This window comes from Anticarsia gemmatalis, chromosome 11 (assembly GCF_050436995.1).
Source record: "Anticarsia gemmatalis isolate Benzon Research Colony breed Stoneville strain chromosome 11, ilAntGemm2 primary, whole genome shotgun sequence".
NCBI classification, from domain to species: domain Eukaryota; kingdom Metazoa; phylum Arthropoda; class Insecta; order Lepidoptera; family Erebidae; genus Anticarsia; species Anticarsia gemmatalis.
The window spans coordinates 9,883,737-9,906,700 of NC_134755.1; the positions used below are offsets into that span (position 1 = coordinate 9,883,737).

The window sequence follows — 22,964 nt, forward strand, 5'->3', positions numbered from 1 at the left end:
CTAAGCACTCCCTCCTTTCGTAGGAGTCCCTTGCCGAAAAGTGGGACAGTAACTGGTAAAAAAAAGGTTTATTTTCTAATATAAGTCTGTATTTTCAGTAACACTTCAGCAAGGATTTGAATTATCAACTTTAGGCTGCTAAGTTTCCTCCATAACAATTTTCATAACAGCTTTTTAAGGCTTTAACAATGACACAATAGTTTTATTTTTTCAAAATTACTAACTTGATAGACATAGAACCTTTGATTTGATAAAAAAAACTCACAATACATTTTACCTATACAACTATAAGATACTTTTTTACTACGATCTTCATACTACTATTGTATTGTGTCTGGGCTACTATAAAAGACATCATACGTTTTTCCACGGCGCCATTGTCAAACTTTTTATCAACTACCTATAAATATAAATGAGCATCAATTCTATGAACTTAGACTTATCATATTTTCACTTTTACCATCTATAGAAAAATAACTTTCAAATAGGTTCGCTAAAACTAGAATTATGTTGGAAATCTTATAGTTATTGTCTATTGTTATATTCTTAGAAATAATATGTTTCGTGTCTGCAAAACCTACGCAGTTTTGTGACCTACGTCGGCAGTTACTAAGGCAACATTACATGCTCAACCAAAACTATATACCTGAGATAAATTATATTTTAGTAGTTAACGTGGTTTTATTTCAGCCTCGCCGCAATAACCATAATGCCGTGAGGGGCGGGTTCCAACACATACAGAACTTAAAATATTTGTGTCCTTAGCACGAGTATCTGTTCTGAGCTTGGATGTTAATATATCTCTATCTACACATATAATTATTTAGAAGTATATAAGTATGTTTATCAGTTATCTGGTTACAAGTACAAGCATTGTTTAGTCTGAAATCAGATGACCGTGTGTGAGTTGTCACCATATATTTATTAAAAGAGACTGAGATAGTATAATATAAACAGAAGATGGCCTTATATTTATTTAACTTTTTTATACAGCGGCTTGTTGCAATATTCCGAAACACACAGCTAAGTAGCGCGTGCTGTATCTAGTTTGTTTGTTTTCTCATCAATAAATCAAAATGTTTGATAGCAAATTTCAATGTCCCATAAGAAAGACTTGTAGTCTCTAAAAAATATGGTTTTTAAACCACCAATAAACTAAGTCAAAACCTCAATGACGACTACAAAGAAGTATGGGGTGTATTTTTTCAATAGAATGGCTCTGTGCATTGCAGCTCAAATCTACCGTGCCCAGATATATCTGTCTCGCCGGCTTTTGTGTCGCCAGACACACTTTGTTTGATTGTTTCTATAACTCTCACACATTCTATTCTATTCTAAATAATAGGTTTTTGTAAGGTCCTATTTTATTTGTGGAACTATTTTTGGAGGATTTGAAGGAGCTTTATATAGAAGATGGTTTGGCAATGGCTTTTGTGTCTTAAAATACGTGAATTTAAACCGGTTTTTATTATATTTTTATTCGTTTATTTTAATGTTAGGGACTGATTTTCCTACTGTCAAATGACTTCACTAACTCGAAAAATATTTTTTAAAAATCAAGCTGCACGACCCTGCGAAAGTTCACTGTAAAAATCTAAAATGATAGATTTCCTTCGTCATTAGAATATTTTAAAAAATTATGATACTTCCTTCTTAAGAATTGCATTGATAAAGAGAAAATAAACCTCCTATGTATATATGGATTGTCTGTATTAATGGATGAGGAAAAGTATCACAGATAATTTGGTCTGAGTGTTTGAAGATTGTCTGAAAATTCAATGATACTCTGAAACAATTGTTTTTATGGCGATATTCATTCATGTTCCTACGTCTTGTACAATATAACATTTATTACGAATTTACTAATAAAATGATATGAGAACATTATTCTCAGAATAACTGATCTAAATTCGTCATATATGGGGCATAAATATTTCACATTTATAGCAACAAATTCTTTCAAATTATTGCTTTTTTGTGCCAGTACTAACAAAGTGAGTTCCTTGCTTACTTTCATGGTAGCTATTAAAAGAAAATGAGTTCTAATCTTATAACGGAATATTTTCTAAGAAAACTGGTTAGAAACAAATGAAAAATGCTACACAAAGAAGATAATATTAAATTATTATTTTAATCACACCAGCGACGTCTTGAAAAAAATTAAAGTACCCGTAACCGGGGGTCCTATATGACAAGATGTATGGATGTAAATGAAGCAAAAGAAGTTTGTAAGGATCGTACCAAGTGGCGTTCTTTGGTCTCTACCTTCCTCTATAAGAAAAAAGCGTGATATAACGTATGTATTTCTTTTCTTATTCTTAAAAGACAACTCCCGCACTAATAGTTCCTCTTGTGTCGCGGGGACTTTTTCAAACAACGGACACAAAGTACAACCAGGCCCGAAAATGGTTCCGTGTGGGAATCGAACCCACGACATCCCGACGATCTTCCTTAACGCCACGGAGGCGGTGAAAACATATGTATTTATTTGATTGAAACCCAAGTTTTTTCTAAGAAAAATGCCTTAGTTACGAATATTATGTTTTTGATAGAATTTCATCGAATCTGTTACATCAGTTTCAGTGTTCATTATTATTTTAGGACAGAAAACTCGATGTTTAAGCTAACAACGTCTGAACGTATTTTTCAAAGTATTGGTTTAAAGTAAAATATTATTTCAGATTTGTTTCAGACCAACCGCGCCGGCGGCGGCGTAATACGTGAAACGTTTCAGTTTCTTATTATTTCAGAACGGTAGGCTGTACTGAAAGAAAATATAAACGTTTTATAATATTTCATATGAATTACCAAAATTAAATTTATAAATCGAAATGGTATTAGAACTCTATTTAAAGTTATAATCTAATTATAATGTAACAAAAGAATCACGAAAATGGCTGACCCATTTCGGTGAGACTAAATCGAGTAACAAGTCAGTATTGTTTAGTTCAATACAAACTTTAATTAAATCTTTATTAAGGCTCTATATAAATTGTCAAAAAGCCTATTTACACTTCTATCTCGCTCGGTTTGGTTTCCAATTGAATTTGAAACTCGCGAAGTTATCGTAATTACTTCCTTTGTTGCTAAGACAGTCTTTGATAGATCCAAACGGACTGTATTTTCGACGTTTAAGCTCGTATCTTTATAAATGAAAACCTTTGATTAGTTAAATTGTCATCATTTATCAATTTATTACAACCTTATTGGATACGGCTCTCTTTTCGTGCATACTTTTTTATTGTCTCCCATCATCCGCACAAAATATTAAAATTTAAAAATCTCTTTTTTATGGTATTGGTTTGTTTTTGTAGCATTTTTGTGATGCATAAAAATACAGTCTCAAATTCGAATTCTAATTCAAAATATACCTTATTTGGTAAACTCCGTACAAAGCATTTGAAATCGTCATATAATTTTTGACCGTTTCGGAAAGCTGGCCATGTTTTCTAAAACCGAATAGCAGCAATACCTACGTACTATTTTCCCCATGAATTTGGTATATATGAATGATTATAATTTCCCTTGAAAACAGACAAATTCTAGCAACAAATCACAATAGTACGTATGCAAATACACAGAACCAGAGAGATATATTATACATCTCCGAACGCGGTAAAATCTGTCAAACCAGCAAGAGCTTATAATTCATAGTGGAACAATCTAGAACTAAAGTTAGACTACAATAACTATGTTCTCTCTGATTGTGAACTGCTAGTGTTAGTTTCAGCTCAATCAGAATACAAAACCTTGAAATCATGTTACTACGAAATATGGCATTTAATACATATATTCTTTGTGCTGATTAAGATATAAGATAAATAATTGATTGCTTTCAATGCAAATTGTCAGTTAAATGTGTATAACAGCCATTAAGAAGAGTTGTTACTTTTATTCATTGGCTCTACTTTTTGAATTAAGTATTGATTAAATTACCATTGTAGGTGCTTATTCTACTTATAATTCCTACTACCTGAAACGACTGACAAGTGACTCGATTTTAGATAGAAAATGCTTCAATGCTCCAATATTTAACGTCCTTGCTTACACGCGGAAAAGGCGAAGAAGTATTATCCAATTACCACTAATATTAGGCTTTTGATGTAAAACTGCAAATAACACTTATACCAATGACTCCAACACTTCTATAACATAACCATCGTCAATGCAACAGTCCATTTCACGCCACATTTGTAATTCTACACAGTTTGTAGACACTTTCTCTAGAAGCCTATCATTCAACGTGTTGTAGTTAGTTTTTGTTCCTCAAGTATTTAGCGAGAGTTAACTTGTATTATGAAATCGTTGACTTTACGATGTTGACTGTCGTTTATCGCTAATTCATGCAGACGAGAGAGATAGTTCTTGATGTGAGAGTTTCATAGTACAGGGATTGTAGACAAGTTAGACTATTAGGTGATTAAGTGCATATTGGATTAATTCAATTCACTCTGTTTTTTTTTCATTATTGGTATCGATACCAAGACTCGGAAAATTAGTATAATATTTGATTTTTAGATTTATATAGAGAAATTCACACAGATTTATAGACTGATTTAAAAAGAAACACATTTTACAGTGTAGACTGCAGAAAGTTAGACTTTCGTAAAAAAAACCTCATCACAGTCCAGGCTAGTGTGGGTTACCTGCCAAGATGAGAGAGAAGAAGAATTAACCAAGCTGGAGGAACCAAGTGCAGTTTGGGAACTTATAGATAACAGATTTTTATGAAAATTTGGCGAGCACATTGCCAAATATAATCATGTTTACGCAACAAAAGTATTTATTATGAAGTCCGAGATTTAGATCATTCCATTAGTTTTCTCTCGTCACGTCATGTCAAAGCACAACAAGCCGACAATAGATGGTACAAACCTGATCGTCGCACTAGTCTCAAGAAAAAGGAGGTAAATCAATTTGCGGTACACCGTCTAACATGTAGGTGTGTCGCAGGGGATATGGTGCTTGTATGCTGATATCTATGGGTTCTAAGGTACTATGCAATAACGGTCAGCTGTTGTGAACTTGTCTTGTTCAAGAGTAGGTGGTAGATAAGTTTAAGATACTTAGAAGAATAGTGATAGAAATGTAGTTTTTTGTGTTCTCTGATTTGCTTTTGGCTTTAACAAATTCTAATGTTATAAAAACGAAAGTAACTCGGGTAAACAGCTATGTAATGATTTAATATGATGGATCTATTTTAGTTGACAAATGTTTCAGTTGATCAAATAATCAGCTGCATAATTCTTTCATATTATTTCTGTCATAACTAAAAAGCTATTTAACATTAAGTTGTTGGTATTTAATAGAGAATCCGATGATAACATGAATTCCAGAAATTACTCTTTTAGATCTTTAATGTTTTGATCACTAAATGCAGATCAAAACACTTGGAAAGCAAATAAACACGAACTCTAAAGCCGTTTGACCTACACAATATCTGAACGTCTACCAATCATAGTGCAGCCTGCGTTTGTCTCAAACGATTGTCTTACACCACACCTGGACAATAACTATGCCTTCGAGTTAAGGTTCGAATGCGAACACTTCATAAATTTAGATGTGAGAAACAATAGGTTGGAAGTTTAGATGATACACGTTGTAGTTGCCATTCGTTTACGATTTGTGATATGTAAGAATTGTATAATAATTGTATTGTATAATCATGTTTACGCAACAAAAGTATTTATTATGAAATCAGACATTAATATCATTCCATTAGTTTTCTCTCGTCACATGTCAAAGCACAACAAGCCGACAATAGATGGTACAAACCCGATCGTCGCACTAGTCTCAAGATAAAGGAGGTAAATCAATTTGCGGTACACCGTCTAACATGTAGGTATGTCGCAGGGGATATGGTGCTTGTGTGCTGATATCTATGAGTCCTTCGGTACTATGCAATAACGGTCAGCTGTTGTGAACTTGTCTTGTTCAAGAATAGGTGGTAGATAAGTTTAAGATACTTAGAAGAATAGTGATAGAAATGTAGTTTTTTGTGTTCTCTGATTTTCTTTTGGCTTTAAGGCGCTGTCTCCACGGGCGAGAGAATCGCGACGAGTCCGCCCTTGTATCGGACAATCTCCACGAACGAGCGATAATTCCGCCGCGTATCGTCGCGAGTCGCCGCGGAATCTCTGCGATTCCGCGGCGACTCGTAACCCGCGTTTTCCTTGTTTAAAAAGCTTCTCGAAACAAGAGGCAACATTGAAAACAAATTTTAATGACGCTGCATTTGACAGCGCGCTCGCTGCGCGCTCGTCGCGATCGCGCGGCGGACTCGCTGCCGACTAGCGACGATGTATTGACGTTTCGCACGCTCGTTGACACTCGTCGTATCGCGGCGATATTATCGCCGTGTGGAGACGGTTCCATAGAGAGTGTATAGAAATACGTGGCACGACGATAATATCGCCGCGATTCTCTCGCTCGTGGAGACAGCGCCTATCAGATTCTAATGTTATAAAAACGAAAGTAACTCGGTTAAACAGCTATGTAATGATTTAATATGATGGATCTATTTTAGTTGACAAATGTTTCAGTTGATCAAAATAATCAGCTGCATAATTCTTTCATATTACTTTCTGTCATAACTAAAAAGCTATTTAACATTTAGTTGTTGGTATTTAATAGAAAATCCGTTGATAACATGAATTCCAGAAATTACTCTTTTAGATCTTTAATGTTTTGATCACTAAATGCAGATCAAAACACTTAGAAAACAAATAAACACGAGCTCTGATACCGTTTCACCTACACAATATCTGAACGTCTACCAATCATAGTGCAGCCTGCGTTTGTCTCAAACGATTGTCTTACACCACACCTGGACAATAACTATGCCTTCCAGTTTGTGGTTCAACGGCGAACACTTCATAGATTTAGATGTGAGGAACAATAGGTTGGAAGTTTACATGATACACGTTATAGTTGCCATTCGTTTACGATTAGTGATACATGTGTTTGTCATTTAAAATGAAATAATCATAGAGTAGCGGTTGGTAACGCTTGCTACATACACATACGTTTCGGCACATTCTCTGTAATATATATCGAATAACAAAACCGACTCGACTTTCAAATTCGGTTTTGCCGCCGGCTAGACCGATAAATGCCTAACCGAATATGTAGACACTGTTTATTTTCTGTATCTGTGTCTTTCTTTCCGTGTATTAACGACTAGCTGACCCGCGCAATTTCGCTTGCGTCACCGAGAGAATGGCTCATAATTTTCCCTGTTTCTGTTTTTTTTTTCGTTGCTACTCCACTCCTAATGGTAGTAGCGTGATGTTATAGCCTTCATCGATAAATGGGCTATCTAACACTGAAATAATTTTTCAAATCGGACCAGTAGTTCCTGAGATTAGCGCGTTCTAACAAACAAACATCAAACAAACTCTTCAGCTTTATAATATTAGTATAGTAAGTAAGTATAGATACCTTTAAAGTTTCACTCTTTAATATCGAAATAAAACAAGTTTAACATCTATAGATCTAATAAATTAACAGCAAAGCTCAAAGATTAATAAATTAACTCTTAATGAACGTCGAACAATAACAGTTAATATAACGAATACTAAGGTTGATCCAATGAACGATTCTCTACGATTCAATTAAATGCATGAAGCATAATAATTCATTTATTCAAGCTTTAACTATGGCTGATATTAAACGTAGCGCACAGACGGCTCAATATTAAAAGAATTTTAATGAAATATTTGCCATGATAGTTAATCTCCGTTGCAATATTAAAAAGTTTTGTTTTCTTTTCTTCACTTGAGTATTTTAGTTCGAAAATGTAATTAGTTCTTTAGTAAACTGAAATTAAGCACTTATAGACTATCCGATTAACTTTACAATTACTTTAACAATCTCCAATAAAAACCATAGATTATACAATTAATATCACAGGTCTCAACTGTCGTTAAGGCTTGTCTAAGGCCTTTCTAGCGGCTTGAAAAATTTGGGTTGACCATTAAACCTTACCTACGACAAAATAAGCTAAAATAATATTTTTAAAATGTTTTAGAAACAATTTTTTAAATCTTATTTCTCGACGAAACTTTTATTTACTTGTCCGCTTTTTGTTACGTGCCAATAAAATTACAATGTATCGTGTCTAATTCGATTTTCAAACGGACAAAAAATTGTGACTGCCAATAAAATTGTGAAACAAAAAACTGTTCCACGTTTGAATATGAATAAACTAGTGTTACCGTGTTACAAAAATGTTTTAATCGTTTGACATTTTTGTGGTTTTTAGTAACGTTTACGCAATAAATCCTATACGTTTGAATCGTTTTCAATATTCATTGTTGTCTATTTGATTAGGTTTCTAAGTTCTATGAACGTAACATGGCAATTATTTGATTTTCTCAATACATACATATACTAATATCACGCTTGTTTTACGGGAAGGTGTTTCGGCGAGCCTATTGATATTTACAGAGGACGTTACCAGATTGCAAGCTACGATTGAGAAATATTCTAATATAAATTAGAAGAGACTTATAGTATTTCGCCCGACTCGGGAATCGACCCCGAAACCTCATGAATAGCGGTCAGTAGTAGTCAGTACACTACCTACCTCGCGGCAAAGGCATTCGAATTTCTTGTTTGATTAATTATGCAATAAAGTTTTTTCGGGCATAACAATATAACAGTAAAACAGAGTTCCGTTAATTTTCTTTGCTATAGGCTATATATCATCACGCTACGACCATTAGGAGCTGAGTAGCAACGAGAAATGTTACAAAAATGGGGAAAATTATGACGCATTCTCTCTTATGTGACGCAAGCGAAGTTGCGCGGGTCAGCTAGTTCTAAATATTTCCTGTATTATCTGATGCCTATGGAGGTTTTTTTACTCATGACTGCTGGACAAGGGTCTCTTCCTTTCTTTCCGAACGAGAGAGGGGTTGTAAAACGGTTTTAAGTGTTCAACAATAATGTGTACAATATTATGTAAAAGTTATCAATATGTTAACGTCATTCAAAGTCTTAGTGACTATACGAAGTTACATAGTTACTTAGGAATGCAGTAAGAAAGTCAACACCTATCCAGGCAATATGGTGCACTACGTAACTTAATAAAAAACAGGCATATAGGCGACATCTACCCAACCCCACAGGAAGTAAAAAAAAAGTTGTCTATATCCAAACGCGAAGAAAAACCTGCCATGTTACCGTTTTAAATTTAAAACTGGAATGACAGAACAGCATAGTGGTGTGCTTCCGGCTATTAGTCGAGTAATTAAATCGACTATTCGCTTTTCCTGCCGTTGAAATAACCGAGTATGTGAATGTCACTGTTCACTACTTTCCCCTGTTTCCGCAACTCGTAAAAGTTATGTGTATACGGTAAACATTGTTTACTATGGGTTTTAGAATATCATGGTATTTATTACTGTGGGAATATATGCACTACAGTCATTAAAAAGTTGTAGAACTAACTATTTCATCACAAAACTATCACTGGGCATGGAAACATCAGTTTGACTCCCAAGCAGTGGAAATATTCAAGAAATTTAGTTTTAAAGCTTGATTCGTGTTATTGTAAATAATTTAAATAATAGGGACAATTTCCCTAAATTACATTTTAAGTTTATTATATAAAATAAATATACTGTTTCTCGCATTCTACAAGTAGAAACGAAACACGACTATAAAATTAATTCAAACAAAAGACAAAGTAAGAAAAGTGGCTCTTTATCTACATAAAGAAGTGTTTTCCTAGAATCCTAGTCCTCATTAGTGGTGCACAAGTGAAAGACGTACACAACGCAACAGGCGACATAATAACTACGCTGTTCTCTTAATTATTTATAACGAATAGCTTTTTGTTATAATATACATAAACTTTTATTTTACTTAACATCTAAAATTAGAAGAATCAAAGCCTTGTCATAGACCAGATAACGAAGGCTAACCCCCAGTTTCTAAGTTACATTTAGCGGTAGTTTACCTATTGAAACTGTTTTTTTTTAATATGTGTTTAAACGCTATTGAATAGATAAACTACCGCTTAATGTACCTTAGGATATATACGTCACGTACCCTCGGGTACGTGACGTATAACCTATCTAATAGATAAAATGACAGCAGGGGCACAAAATAATCTGTCAGAATTCCTCCTCATATGCTATACAATACCGTTTCACAAATAGTCATCCCCTGGCTAATAGACCTTATTTCTAAATAATACTCATAAACAAAATAATACTGGCGTTAAAATTGCTAAAACGTCCATAAAATCAAGAAAAGAACTACAATAGAACTTGGCATTCCATTTTCAAATAATACGCCACAATGAAAACAAACGAGACGAAGCGAAGAGCTTCATTACGATTAAACCTCTTTGATTTTAGAACGCCCGACTCGACTAATTGGAATCTAAAGAATAGTCGATTTGTCAGCGAATACTCTACAAGCTATTCGTTTATCATTACATTTAGTTGTAGTTTTATTTATTTTATTTGAAGTGCTTATTTAACATTTAGTGGCGAAATTAGTGTTGAAAATATTCTTATTACATCTATTTGAAATGGTTTCTTGTAAGTTTACACGTATTAAATAGTATAGTGAAACGGAACGTTGAGCAGTTTTTAATCAGCCACTGGCGGTCCTGTATGACAAGATGTATGGATGTGAAAGAAACAAAGGAAGTTTGTATGGATCGTACCAAGTAGCGTTCTCTGGTCTCTGCCTACGCCTTTAGAAAGAAGGCGTGATTTTACTTATATATGTTTTTACTCCTAACACGTTAATAGTCTTGCTATAAAATACAAATTATTCTTAAGAATGATTGTCGTACGGCGTACCTGATACTAAGAAATAAACTATAACATTAATTTTTGGGCACAACATATCAAACAAAGGGCATTTTCTTAATTCTAATCCTTTCGCAACGCAAGTCATGCAACGTAATACAAATACTGACCTTTTACTCTCTTATCCGTGTAAATAATCTGAAACAAAAAACACCAATTAATTCTATTGTAACTGTACAAAATGGCTGACAATTTAGATACAGTTTGCCTGGTATAGTTGACCGTCCAACCCGAAATACTTTAGTTCTTTAAATAAAACACTGTATGTGAAACGAATAAATGTTTGAACAGTTGTTTGGAACGTTTTAAAAGCTTTACCGATTTATCTGAAGTATAATTTTGCATGTAGATTATGCATATGCAAGTCTTAGAACATTGAAGCACAGTTTTATATCTTATAGATATATGATTTTTTATGAGTAGAGACACATATTTTTTAAATAGAACTTGTCAAATAGGTCTGAAGCTGACCCTAATTCTAGCATCATACTAGTCTACGCGTAAACATAGAGCGAAAGATGTACCTATATATGCTTGTATGAGTTGGTGAGGCTTTCACTCTTATGAGTGCAGCTCTAATTTAAGTTAAATTTAGCATGGAGATAAATTAAGACCCGGTTTAAAAATGTTATAGAAAAAACTACTAAGCTGTCGGAGTAATTGACATATATTATTAAGCTTGTTGAACATTTAAAACCCTAGAAGTCAAAAAAGTCTTTCTCACAATAATGGACCACCAAAAGGTGTTAAAATACCATACCAAAGTAATAATAGTCGATTAAAACTCGATCCAAGTTTAAAACGGCCGCGTTAATTGTGGAACGCGAACGTGTTGCCTTCAACTTCGTGTCGTAAGGTTAGCTAACTCACGCGACGCGACGTGGAGACGAACTCGACTCAATCACGCATCAAACTTGGATAAACGCATTAGCGGGGAGTTGGAGCGAAAACTTCAAGTAACAACGGTTTATTAACACTATTAAGTTCGCTGACTTTGTTTACGTTTCTTGTGTTTGTAAGATGTGGAAGCATTTAAATGTAATCTTACTATAAAATTAGATATAAATTATTCACGACTGAAGACACGTAGGCCGGTCTTGGGACCTCAAAATTAATGTTCAGCAATTTTGAATTAGACCTATTTTAACGCAGTCAACTAAACCTATTTTTACTATATTTTAGGATCAATGAACTACTCACACATGATCATTCAATAAATTAAGCAATTAAACTAATATTTAAATATAATTTACAACCAGATAATTAACACTTTAATGTAATCAACTTAATATTCAAGTACCGAAAGTCTAAAATTCTAGCTGAATTCGAGAACTTATGATCAGCTGTCGCAGTCAATACAACAAGCATTAAATTTCCCAAAACATTAAAAATCAGTCTTGACGTTCATAAAAACTACGTCGCTTAAAACTTAAAAACAAACTTTTTAATTTACAAGTAGTTGAGTTTTCAAACTCATTATAGGTTATTAAATATTCCTTCTAGTCGAAGATAGTGGTAGTTGGGATATGTTTTACAAGTGAATATGAGATGAGTTTTTAAAGTAACAATGCGGTAGAAGTTGTTCAACATGGTTATGAAGTCTTGCTGAGAGTACATTAGTTTTAGTTTACCATTTTGTTTGCGCTGTGATGATATAAGCTCAAGTTTTATTTAAAAGTCTTCTGTTTTTATATGCATATGTCAACTCTTTTATGTAAATATCGTGTAGATTGTGCTTTGATAGATTTTATATTCCATTTGTATTTAAACTAGTTTTGATCTCAAGTTAAAACACAATCGTCAAAAATACAAGCGCGGCATCCTCAAAAATAAGTAATAATACCGCGCAATAGATAAGTAAATAATAATAAGAAAATTCATATCCTAACAAGTGGAATTCGATTTTTAATTACATTATATGACATGCAATTGAAAATCCAATTTTTTACCCACAATTCCGATTCAATTTGTATACTCAACACATACGCTCTAAAATCGACACACTTTCAACTGAAAGAATAGCATACATTTGAACTGTGCATTCGCAAGAGACATCAATAAAACATAACACCGCATTATTCACGATGAGTGTAGAGTCTATCGAGTTGCCACTGTATCGCTAGATCGTTTGCCAACGTCACACACACACTGAAGACACAATTTCCTAACTACTGAGGCAATCCAGTTTCAAGAACAGAGTTTTAGTGAATAAACATTTTAAAGATATTTTATTAATTGTTTGTCATTGGTAATACTTGTTAAGAGTATTTTACTCGGACAAAATCTAAGCATTTTAATTGTCGACGTATACCAACGAAAAATATATGCCTGAATGCACTTATAGTTTGAGAACGGTGTAAAGTTCACTGTGCACTAACTATAAGTTGAGGCAAGTTTCAGTTTAGTGTCGAAACTTTTCAAATATTCAATAAAATAACCTGTTTTTTTTTTAATATTGATTATTCACAACTTATTCATCAGCCATTAGAGCCGGGAAATCGCTCTCGTTCTGCATCACGATTCTGTGCCACTATCGACTATCGACAACCGGCTAGCTATTGAGAAATTTTGAAAGAAAACCTGATCAGCGCTTCCAGCCGGCGTTGCAGGGACCATTTTTACAGTACTTTTTAAATGTCAAACGATTGGAAATACCTACTGTACAGAATCGGACTACTGCAACCAAGAAATACAGTATCTACACTATTTTACAACCTATATGAGACACACTAGTGTATCGCGAGATCGTTTGCCAACGTCAAACACACACTCTAGACACTGTAGACACTTCACATTATACGGTGTAAGGTTCACTGTTCACTAACTACTGGAAGAACCAAGTTTCAAGCACTGAATTGTTGCTAAGTGTTTGTTAACAGGTTTCAAATTTAAGATAAGTCAGGAAACAACACTACTGGCAAAACAGTTGCAAGTATTGAGCACAAGTTTATGTGCAAAGCTCGCGAATATCGAGAGTTTGACATTTAAAATGAACTGCAATAATAGTTCCTAGGACGGCGCAGCGTTGATCTTAATTTAGACGATAGTCGATAGTGTGATTCTCTATATTTGTCGACAATCGACAACTGGCTATCTATCGACAAATGTTGTATTATAAATTATCAGCGCCTCTAGTGGGCAGCGTGAAAACATTTTTAATGCCAGTAAATAACTATGAGTATGCAGTCTAGTGTGAAAGTGCTTTATCACTAGAACACACAATTAAGTTCAATGATCTATTATAATTAGCCGTGTTATTGACATCCATTGTCCCGGTGCACAATTACCTACCCTTTGACTATGCACAAACAACCTTATCAGGGGCTAACCGATAATATACGTAATAAACGGAATCATTACAGTACTTTAAAAAAAGTATGAGGAAATCTGATGCATAAATTAATATACTACCATTTAAAAGGGAACTTTCAGATGTCTTTGTCCATGAATAGATACAGTTGGTACGGGTCTATAACATTACAACTGTATAAATACACCTTAGTTTTGTCATTGATATTGTACCTAAGTTGTTATACTACGCCAGACTTCAGGCATTTATTACAAAAGTCAAATAACACTTTTCCCGAACTTTCGAAACGAAGGTCTTGTAATTGAGTGAGTGCCTCCAAGTGCATTTTTCAATATTTTCATTAATTATTAAGTTAAGTTACTAGTAAGTTCTACACACCTGATGCTAAATTTGACCTTTCTATAATGTTATTAAGTCCAATTTATATAATTGCTATTCCACGTAAACTTATGAAAACTCTTAATAGTTTGCTAACTTTGCTAAAGTTTCTACTAAATTATCGCAAGAACTACAACTTACTTAAGTTACTTACTGATATTTTTAAGTACACTGCACCCCCTTGTAAGACTTACAGACACTATATTCATGACGTCACTTTTCATTTAATATAAAAAACAAATTTCGTTTTTCGCAATTTAAACTATCAGTAGCGCGATTTTCTACTACTACCCACTATCGGCAACCTAAATTGCAAAAAAAATGTATAAAAACCTGATCAGCGCCCCTAGCGGATACCGTGTGTACTAAATTTTGAATACATTTATAATATCAAAGTCTCGAAACTCGACATTACCGACTAAAGAAAATCGCGCTAGACAACGAGTTCTACGTACAACAAAAGGATCTAACAAAAATGGTAATAATCGTAGCCAAACAATCCTATAATCCTAAATACAATATTTCTAGTTGTTTACATTACTGTAACGATTATTCTAGTAAACAAAACCTCTAAGCCGTCCGCTTCTTATTGATATCTAACTGATATTTATTTTCATTTCAGTCTTTCTTTTGTCTAGAATTCTAGATCGAGTCGCCAAGCTCCGTGCAAATGTAGGTCACTTTATTTGTGGATACGTATTTCATATATTGTTAAAAATATGGATTTTCACGTTGTGTTATAGGGTTCAAAAGAAGATAGAATATTCTAATACTCATTTTTATGTTTGTAATAGCATATCTTTTATATTTATTCCATAGACATCTAAAATCATTAAGATATACCTTCAATTGAAGTTAAACCCGCCGTAGTATCGACTGTTTGACATTTAAAGTGACTTTTAGGAAATAGTTCTTGCAAAGTCTGCTGGTGGCGCTATTCGATTTTCCATATAACAAAATCGATAACCATTCTCGAAAGTTGAGTTGCAATCGCCGCTTTAGTTAGTATCTATTTCCGGAATTCTACTATAATTACTACCCAGTAGTAAGCAAGTAAATACAATTAATACCGAAGTACACATAGTTTAATAGTAAATGAGGCAGTGATTATTCAGCGTTAAACGTTAGCATATAGTATCCGGTGGATAGGGCTTCTAAGTGCTCCCGAGGGCGTTATAAGACGCAACTAAAGGATTACTCTCCCGGGGTTCGGTAGACCAACTCACACTTCGCTGCTTCCTATCAAACACGATTATATTTATGGAGCATTACCGTTGCATATACCTTAAGGGATAATACATATGTAAGATAACTATTGTTGCAATGCATGTTTCGCTCTATTAAATTTGACAAGGCATTCCCGCGTCAATTGTTGTAGATTTGATGTATAACCACAGCAAATAATTCCTTGATGTTTTCTACTTTTGGTAATTCAAGGAAGCTATAAGTGCACATCAGTTTTAAGGTTTTAAAGAGATGGAAGTCTGTGGGGTAGAAGGTGGCGCAATCACGTTGTTGCATCTATATTTTATACTACTGAAAACTATTATTTGATATGACTGAGGAACAAAACCACTTTTAAGCAGCTGAACATTTAATTGCATAAAAGTATAAACGGGCACTGTCCACAAAAAGAAACATCCACAAAAATGACCTTTCAGCAACAATTTTTCATCAAATCACTCCTACACAAACTCATGTACTCACACAAAACAAGCACACACACAGACAGACGTAACAAGTGGCGTCCACTCATAAAATATTCACACCGTAGGGCTCGCAGGTCCGAAACGAATTTTCCAGTTTTCCGCCTGAACAGTCTAAGCTAAATGAGTCTTTCGTATAAGCCGGCCCATATAATCCATGCCCTATTCTATTAGAACGCGAATTTCAATGGACTAATCGTGTCATAGACTGTGTTTGTAACAGTAATTCTTATAACATGTTTAGGTTAGAAATATAAAGGGTATTGTTTCAGACTGTGTCTATTTTTGGGGAGGTCTGAAAGGACTAAATTGTGAGTTTATTTTTGTCTCTGTATATGTAAAATATCGCTCATATTTTTGTAAACAATGGAGTCTACAATATAAGCTCACAAAAATAACTCAAAATAGTTGTTTGTTTTCTTTAAGACTAATTTTACACTAATTGAGAACGTTCGCGCGAATTGTTAATATGTAACTATTATATATTATGGATATAAAAATAAAAATGCGTCATAGCATAATACTAAGAATATTTTTTCGTATTTTTAAAACTTTACTACAGTCTCTAATACCAATTTAACCCATCCGAATACTAAAGAAAGAAGTCACTCTATCTAAATATAACAACAGATTTTCCGGAAAACCATTCATAACGCAATTTTTAATAAATATACTGCTTATATTGTCCTCTCTTTCATCTCCAAAGGAGTAAAAGAAACAAAACATTCACAAATAAGGCGGAAGATCCTTAATCGATACGAGTAACAAACAGCAACAAGAAAAAGCGATATACCGTTGTCTCAATCCAGTCTTGAGGCCCACTTGCACTTAAAAAGTCATCGACAGTTGTTCTATAATACTTTAGTACAGCTCTCACTGTACCTGTCTCGATGTACCTGTGTCGGATGTGTTCCGTTCGACGGCCTTGATCTGCTGATGGTGTTAACCTTACGAAATACCTTTTTGCTTTATGATAATGTTAGTATAAGCCTGTATGTTTATTTGAGACTAGCTGACCCGCACAACTTCGCTTGCAACACATATTTTCTCCGTTTTTGTTTTTTACTGGTACTCTGCTCCTATTGATTGTAGCGCGATGATATATAACCTATAGGCTTCCTCGATAAATGGCCTATCTGACACTGAAATAATTTTTCAAATCGGACCAGTAATTTTCCTGAGATTAGCGCGTTCAAACAAACAAATAAACTCTTTAGCGAATGTAAAATTATGCCTATTTTGAGGTTAAGTCAAGTTAAGACTGCCCGTAAAAGTGCTAGCCTAGTTAGCTTAGTCTGTAGCGCAGCAGCTAAGATGGACGCCACGTCACTACTTAAAAAAACGAAAACCCTAAAAAAACTCCTTTTAATTTCTTTGTCCATCTAAAAGAAACCCGTGTGCTACTTCCGTCGTTCATAGTCCCCGGTCCAGTAGTTTCGACGTTAATAAGACAAAAACAAACACACACGATAATTTCAAACCTGTTTACCACTGCTTACTGTTTAAATGGCGGAACGTGGACATTAGTAGCTTATGTCTACATTTCCTTTGCTTTAAAGCAGGATGATAGTTCAAAATAGAAATGCACAGAGCTAGTTAGTCAACAGCCTTCTTGGCGTCAGTACCTTCGGAAGGAAAAAGGTAAATAAAATAAATTCCAACGCTTCTGCCTGTATATTCGCGATCAGCTCAAAAACTGCTGAATAGATTTTCACGCAGTGGTGAATTATAGAAAGATTATTTATATCTAATTCTTTTAGCATTTGTGTGACAAATCTATCGGATCCACTAGTTAAATATATTTTTGCCTAGTAATTTTGAATCCGCAGCGAGTGACGAAAGTATGATATCCTAACTATAAAACACTTATACAACAAATTATAAATTATCCGCACAAACCCATATCACGTTACATTAAACTTAACTCTTTAACCAACCATTTAAATAAAAAGTCACAGTCGGCAAAACAAACTTTCATAAAAGAAGTCATAAACATAAAACCGTGTATGAGAAAACGTAATGTGGATAGCAATTTGTCTCTGTTATCCACGTCTGACCATTGCACGCTGCACACTGCAGCTACCAACAATTTTGTCGCAATTTCACAACGTACAATAAATAAAACATTATTTACTAGTATTATGTTTCATAGAATTACATTGCGCTGTGGTTCAACAAATTGTTCATTAATAGCTCTAGTTCTTAGTGCAATAAAATATGAGTTTGCTGGAGATATTAATTGTATCTTGTTTTAGTACAATTTTGGCTTTATTACACTTGTGATGCATTTAGGAAATGGTTATAAATCTGCAACTTTTACAGGGTTTGACTTCCAGTTGCGTTGTTAGTTTGCGTGACGTTCAGAGAGTGAGAGATAGTCCACCATAATTTAAGAACGCACGGAACCTCAAACATTGATTTATAGCTTAATAATTTTTAATCTGTATTTATGGACTCAAGGCCATAGCCCTCTTCCATTTCGGAAGGAGACCCCTGCCGCAGTGGGACAGTAACAGGCTTGCAAAAAAATATAAATCCAACTATCAATATTATAAAGACTAAATGAACATCTCATTCATAATCCAATTCTCTTAAGAAAATTTATACTAGCAAACCATGACGAAACACACTCATAGCCAGCTAAATATCAACCTTATTCGCTAGTAAAGTTTTCAATGCAGTACCTGTCCTCTACCACAAACTCACTGAAGCACGTCTTAGATTAATCTATATCTAGGATACCTGTAACTTAAGACTAGATCGGTGACACGTAGCAACAAATGTACGCATGACTTGAACCGATGACATACTAGCTAGGAAACTGGTAATAGAATAAACCGGGTTTAATATTTGCAGGTATAGTTGCTTTCAGGTATTACGGTAACTACAGGTACTTGGGTAGATACAGGTACCAAGGTATATTTTTATGATGCATAGAACCGATAGAGAAGGCGCAGCGAAAGAGAGTTTAATTTTATTAGGTCCCTACCTATAACAATTAATTTCAAACAATAAATTCAGTTCCAATAATAACCAGTTTTTGTTATCCCAACTCTAACCCATTGCTAGTCTCTGCAAAAGAAGAGGGTTATTCTTCTCCTCTATATTACAATACTGATAATTTATTATACTACAAACGCAAATATATCTATTATCTAGTTTTACATAATTTAAATTACCTATTTTTAATTGTACAAATAGCTCTTTTCATCATCATTTCTAAACTTACTTCATTTCCTAACAATAACTTTCAAAACTATCTTGAGATGTTGGCGCAATGCTTTTTGTTTTCGCTATCGTTTCACAAAACACGGAACACTCCGCTCGCTATATAATTGATTTTTTATCTCTCCAGTCCATGAAATATCTCCAGTGCTCTCAATGAAATTGAAATGTTACAGACAATAAATAGAAGAAGGCATTTTGTTACGTTTGTTATTTTTTTCAGCACCGACAAAGATTGCATCATTCAGAGTGGTTTAATTTTACAAGAATTTTGTTACAGTCACAATTCTTTTACATCTCAAACAGTGCTCGAAAATCTCATCTAAAAAACATCAAACCAAGGAACAAAACTGCTAAAAACACACATTTAAATTTCCGCCAAAGCCGGTATCGAAAGTAATTCAGCTCCCCCTCGTTAGTTAAAGGAACCGCTCCAGAATACTTCAAACGAAGTCAACAATTTACTTGGTGTTCAACATTGAATCGCCGACGACGCAGCCTTAAATATTCAAGGAATTTACATAACGGACACCGCTGCACAGACTCCCTGATACTGCCAACAAAGTACACAATTAGTATTAAATGTAGACACAGAAACTTGTAAACATTTAACTTTATGCAAAAGAAATGTTTATACAAATTTTTACTGCGAACGAGGTAAAGAGGTTAGGGGGATGACCTTTGGTCTTGCAATATACAGTACAAAGTACCGAATACAATGAACTATGGTCATTTAGACCGGAGGCTCAAATGTGATTGTGTTTTAAAAGCCATTGTTGGATTTGCATGTCTATCAATTACTGCCTGAAGCAGAAATAAGTGATCGATCGAAACGACGTTGTATCCAATTTTTTGTACCGGGACTGTCACAAGTTTTCACTACGTGATTTTTTATCATGATGCATTGTGACTACGAATGCTAGTGTGGGAGTGGTAACAACGAAAGTAAATATTTGAATAATCTATAAAAATTTCGTGAGAAATAAATTCATAATAACTAAATTGAGATTATACATAATTACCGCTTTACATCCTGTAAATCAACATTCAACAAAATATTTTTTTTACTTTTTAGCAATAATAAAGACTCATCATGTCAATTATGGATCGAATTAATTCGAATCAATTACAGAATAAAATACCAGTTTCTGATTATTTCGAAATACATTTTTGTAGAATCACATCGACGATGTCTTTAAGAAAAAAATCAAATACGAAGTACTCATAACCGGTGGACCTGTATGACAAGATGTATGGATGTGAATGAGGCAAGGGAAGTTTGTAACGATAGTACCAAATGGCGTTCTTTGGTCTCTGTCTACGTCTGTTGGAAATAAGAAAAAAACTCGATATTATGTATGTATTTTTGTAGGAATTTATAATAGTATATGGCCTATGAGTACGTATAACCTGTTGATCTCAATTGATAGTAATTACGTGTTGGATCATTGAGGATCAGTATAACCGCGGCGTGGAGTTCTGTTCAAATACTAACGCACTTGAGACACAATAACGCCGAGGTATATTATGTGCAATTGAATAACGTACTTGATTGGTAGTGCTTAACATTGGAATATCATTTAGTATGATACCTAACCTGACTAACATATTCGGCATATATCGCGTAATGACTAAAATGCATAGGTACATAATGTACGGAGAGTGACTATGCCGGCGGCATGCAATTTCTCTAACTCGTTCTCCCTCGTTTGGGAGGAGACCCTTGCTCAGCAATGGGACAGTTATGGGTTAAAAAAGGTTTTTGACGAGTAAACTAGTATTAAAATAAATTAGCGTTAGGTACGCTTTTTTTTTCAAATTTTTAATCTTTTTATTACCTGATGAAAGTAAGTTATAAGTGTTAAGGAACTTAAGACGCACGATTAAGATGCGATTTTTCCGAGCTGATGCTTTTTTGTATGAAAAATTTCAACACTTGACAACTTCTGGCGTTCACATAAATTTATATGACCATGGAAAATCCAGTTGTTTGCCATAAAAACTAAAAGGCGAATAGATTATATTATCCATTTAACACCTGAAAAAAGAATCAGAACTAATCATTTCATATTTATCCGAACACATTTAATCGGTTTATTGATTGTACCCAAATTAACTGGAACTACGAAAATAAAATGTAGGTCATACGGCACTGAAATAACGCTAAATTGGCTGAATAGGCTCAATGCTTGCTTATTCAATAGATAAATCTGTTTGTGGTATTAACATTATTGAAATACGTCATTACAATAAAGACTGGGTTAAATGGTACTCTCCGTTTTAAGGTAAAATAGGTATTTTGAATTTACATAGAATATTCTTCATGAAGTTCATGGGAAAATATTGTATTTTTTTTAGTGTTCAACCTTTTCTTCTTAATGTTTGTGTTTTGATTTATTTTTCAAAGACAACTCCCGCAGTATACATTGCTCATGTGTTGCGGGGACTTTTACAAACATACAAACAATAGTACAACTAGACCCGAAACTATTATTTGTGACAACCACGACCGTTTGTGACGACATGACCCACAACCCCCCGACGCAGTGGTAGTCGGCGTGGCGACCTCAACCAGTCGAAGGCAGTCTGAAAAATTTGCTCAGCTGTGGGACATAAACGGGTTAAAAAAAATCTTTATCCCGGGAAAATGTGCTCTCCCATCTTTTTCACTGCTGTAACTCTTACTATCTCTTTCTCACCCTAAGTCATTCGAAGTCATAAAAATACTTTTCAACAGACTATGGAGTCAAGAATCTAGTACAATAATGTTCTACATGCATAATGTGCAATCATGCACATATGTTGTGGTGAACACCTATAATAGACCACTTTATTTACTCTTTATGGTTTAGTAAAAGTAGAACAAGGGCAGTATCTCTATGAACGTGGGTAATTCTGGGTAAATGTTATGTCCTAATCAGCTGTGGTTGCAGATCTTTGCGGTTTATGTAAATTGCTTTGAAGAAATTATTTACGAAGATTTATGGAAACCCATATGTATAATAACACCTTAATAGTGTACCTAATGTCAAACTTGTTTTGACTCCTCAAAGACCTTTTGCTTGGCTTATATTATCACTCTTTGATGCATTCATGATTGTAGATATTTTTTGTACTTATATTATTCATGGTTACAATTTGAAGATTCTGTCTATAAGTCCTCATTTAATGTTCTAATGATTTTGAATTTTTTTGAATGAGAGGTGCAAAAGTCTCTGTAGAACATATTATATTATAATAAGATATTATTTTTCGCGAAACATTAACATTTATGTGCAACACATATCTACACATGTTCGTACATGTACTTACTACCAACGCAAAACGCGAAATAAAAACGGAGCTTTGTTCAATGCATAGTCCCGCTTTTTTAGAAATCATTCTTTCACTAAATGACTGAAAAGTTAAAGGTGAGCGTGATAAAATGAAACACGTTGCTACCAAAACACCTAAGAACTTAAACTAGTGTACGTACACGAGTGGCCTAACAATCAACACATTAGGCAATAAGCCGGG

The 22,964-nt window shown here is 34.1% G+C and overlaps 1 protein-coding gene across 1 annotated transcript in view; it reads right to left on the minus strand.

The window, feature by feature from the left end:
• Positions 1–22,964, minus strand: part of LOC142976421 (uncharacterized) — a 131,755-nt gene that overhangs the window by 62,329 nt on the left and 46,462 nt on the right. Inside the window, exon 2 of the mRNA XM_076119768.1 lies at positions 10,940–10,967. The gene's annotated coding sequence lies outside the window, so the exon portion shown is untranslated. The remainder of the gene's footprint in view (positions 1–10,939; positions 10,968–22,964) is intronic.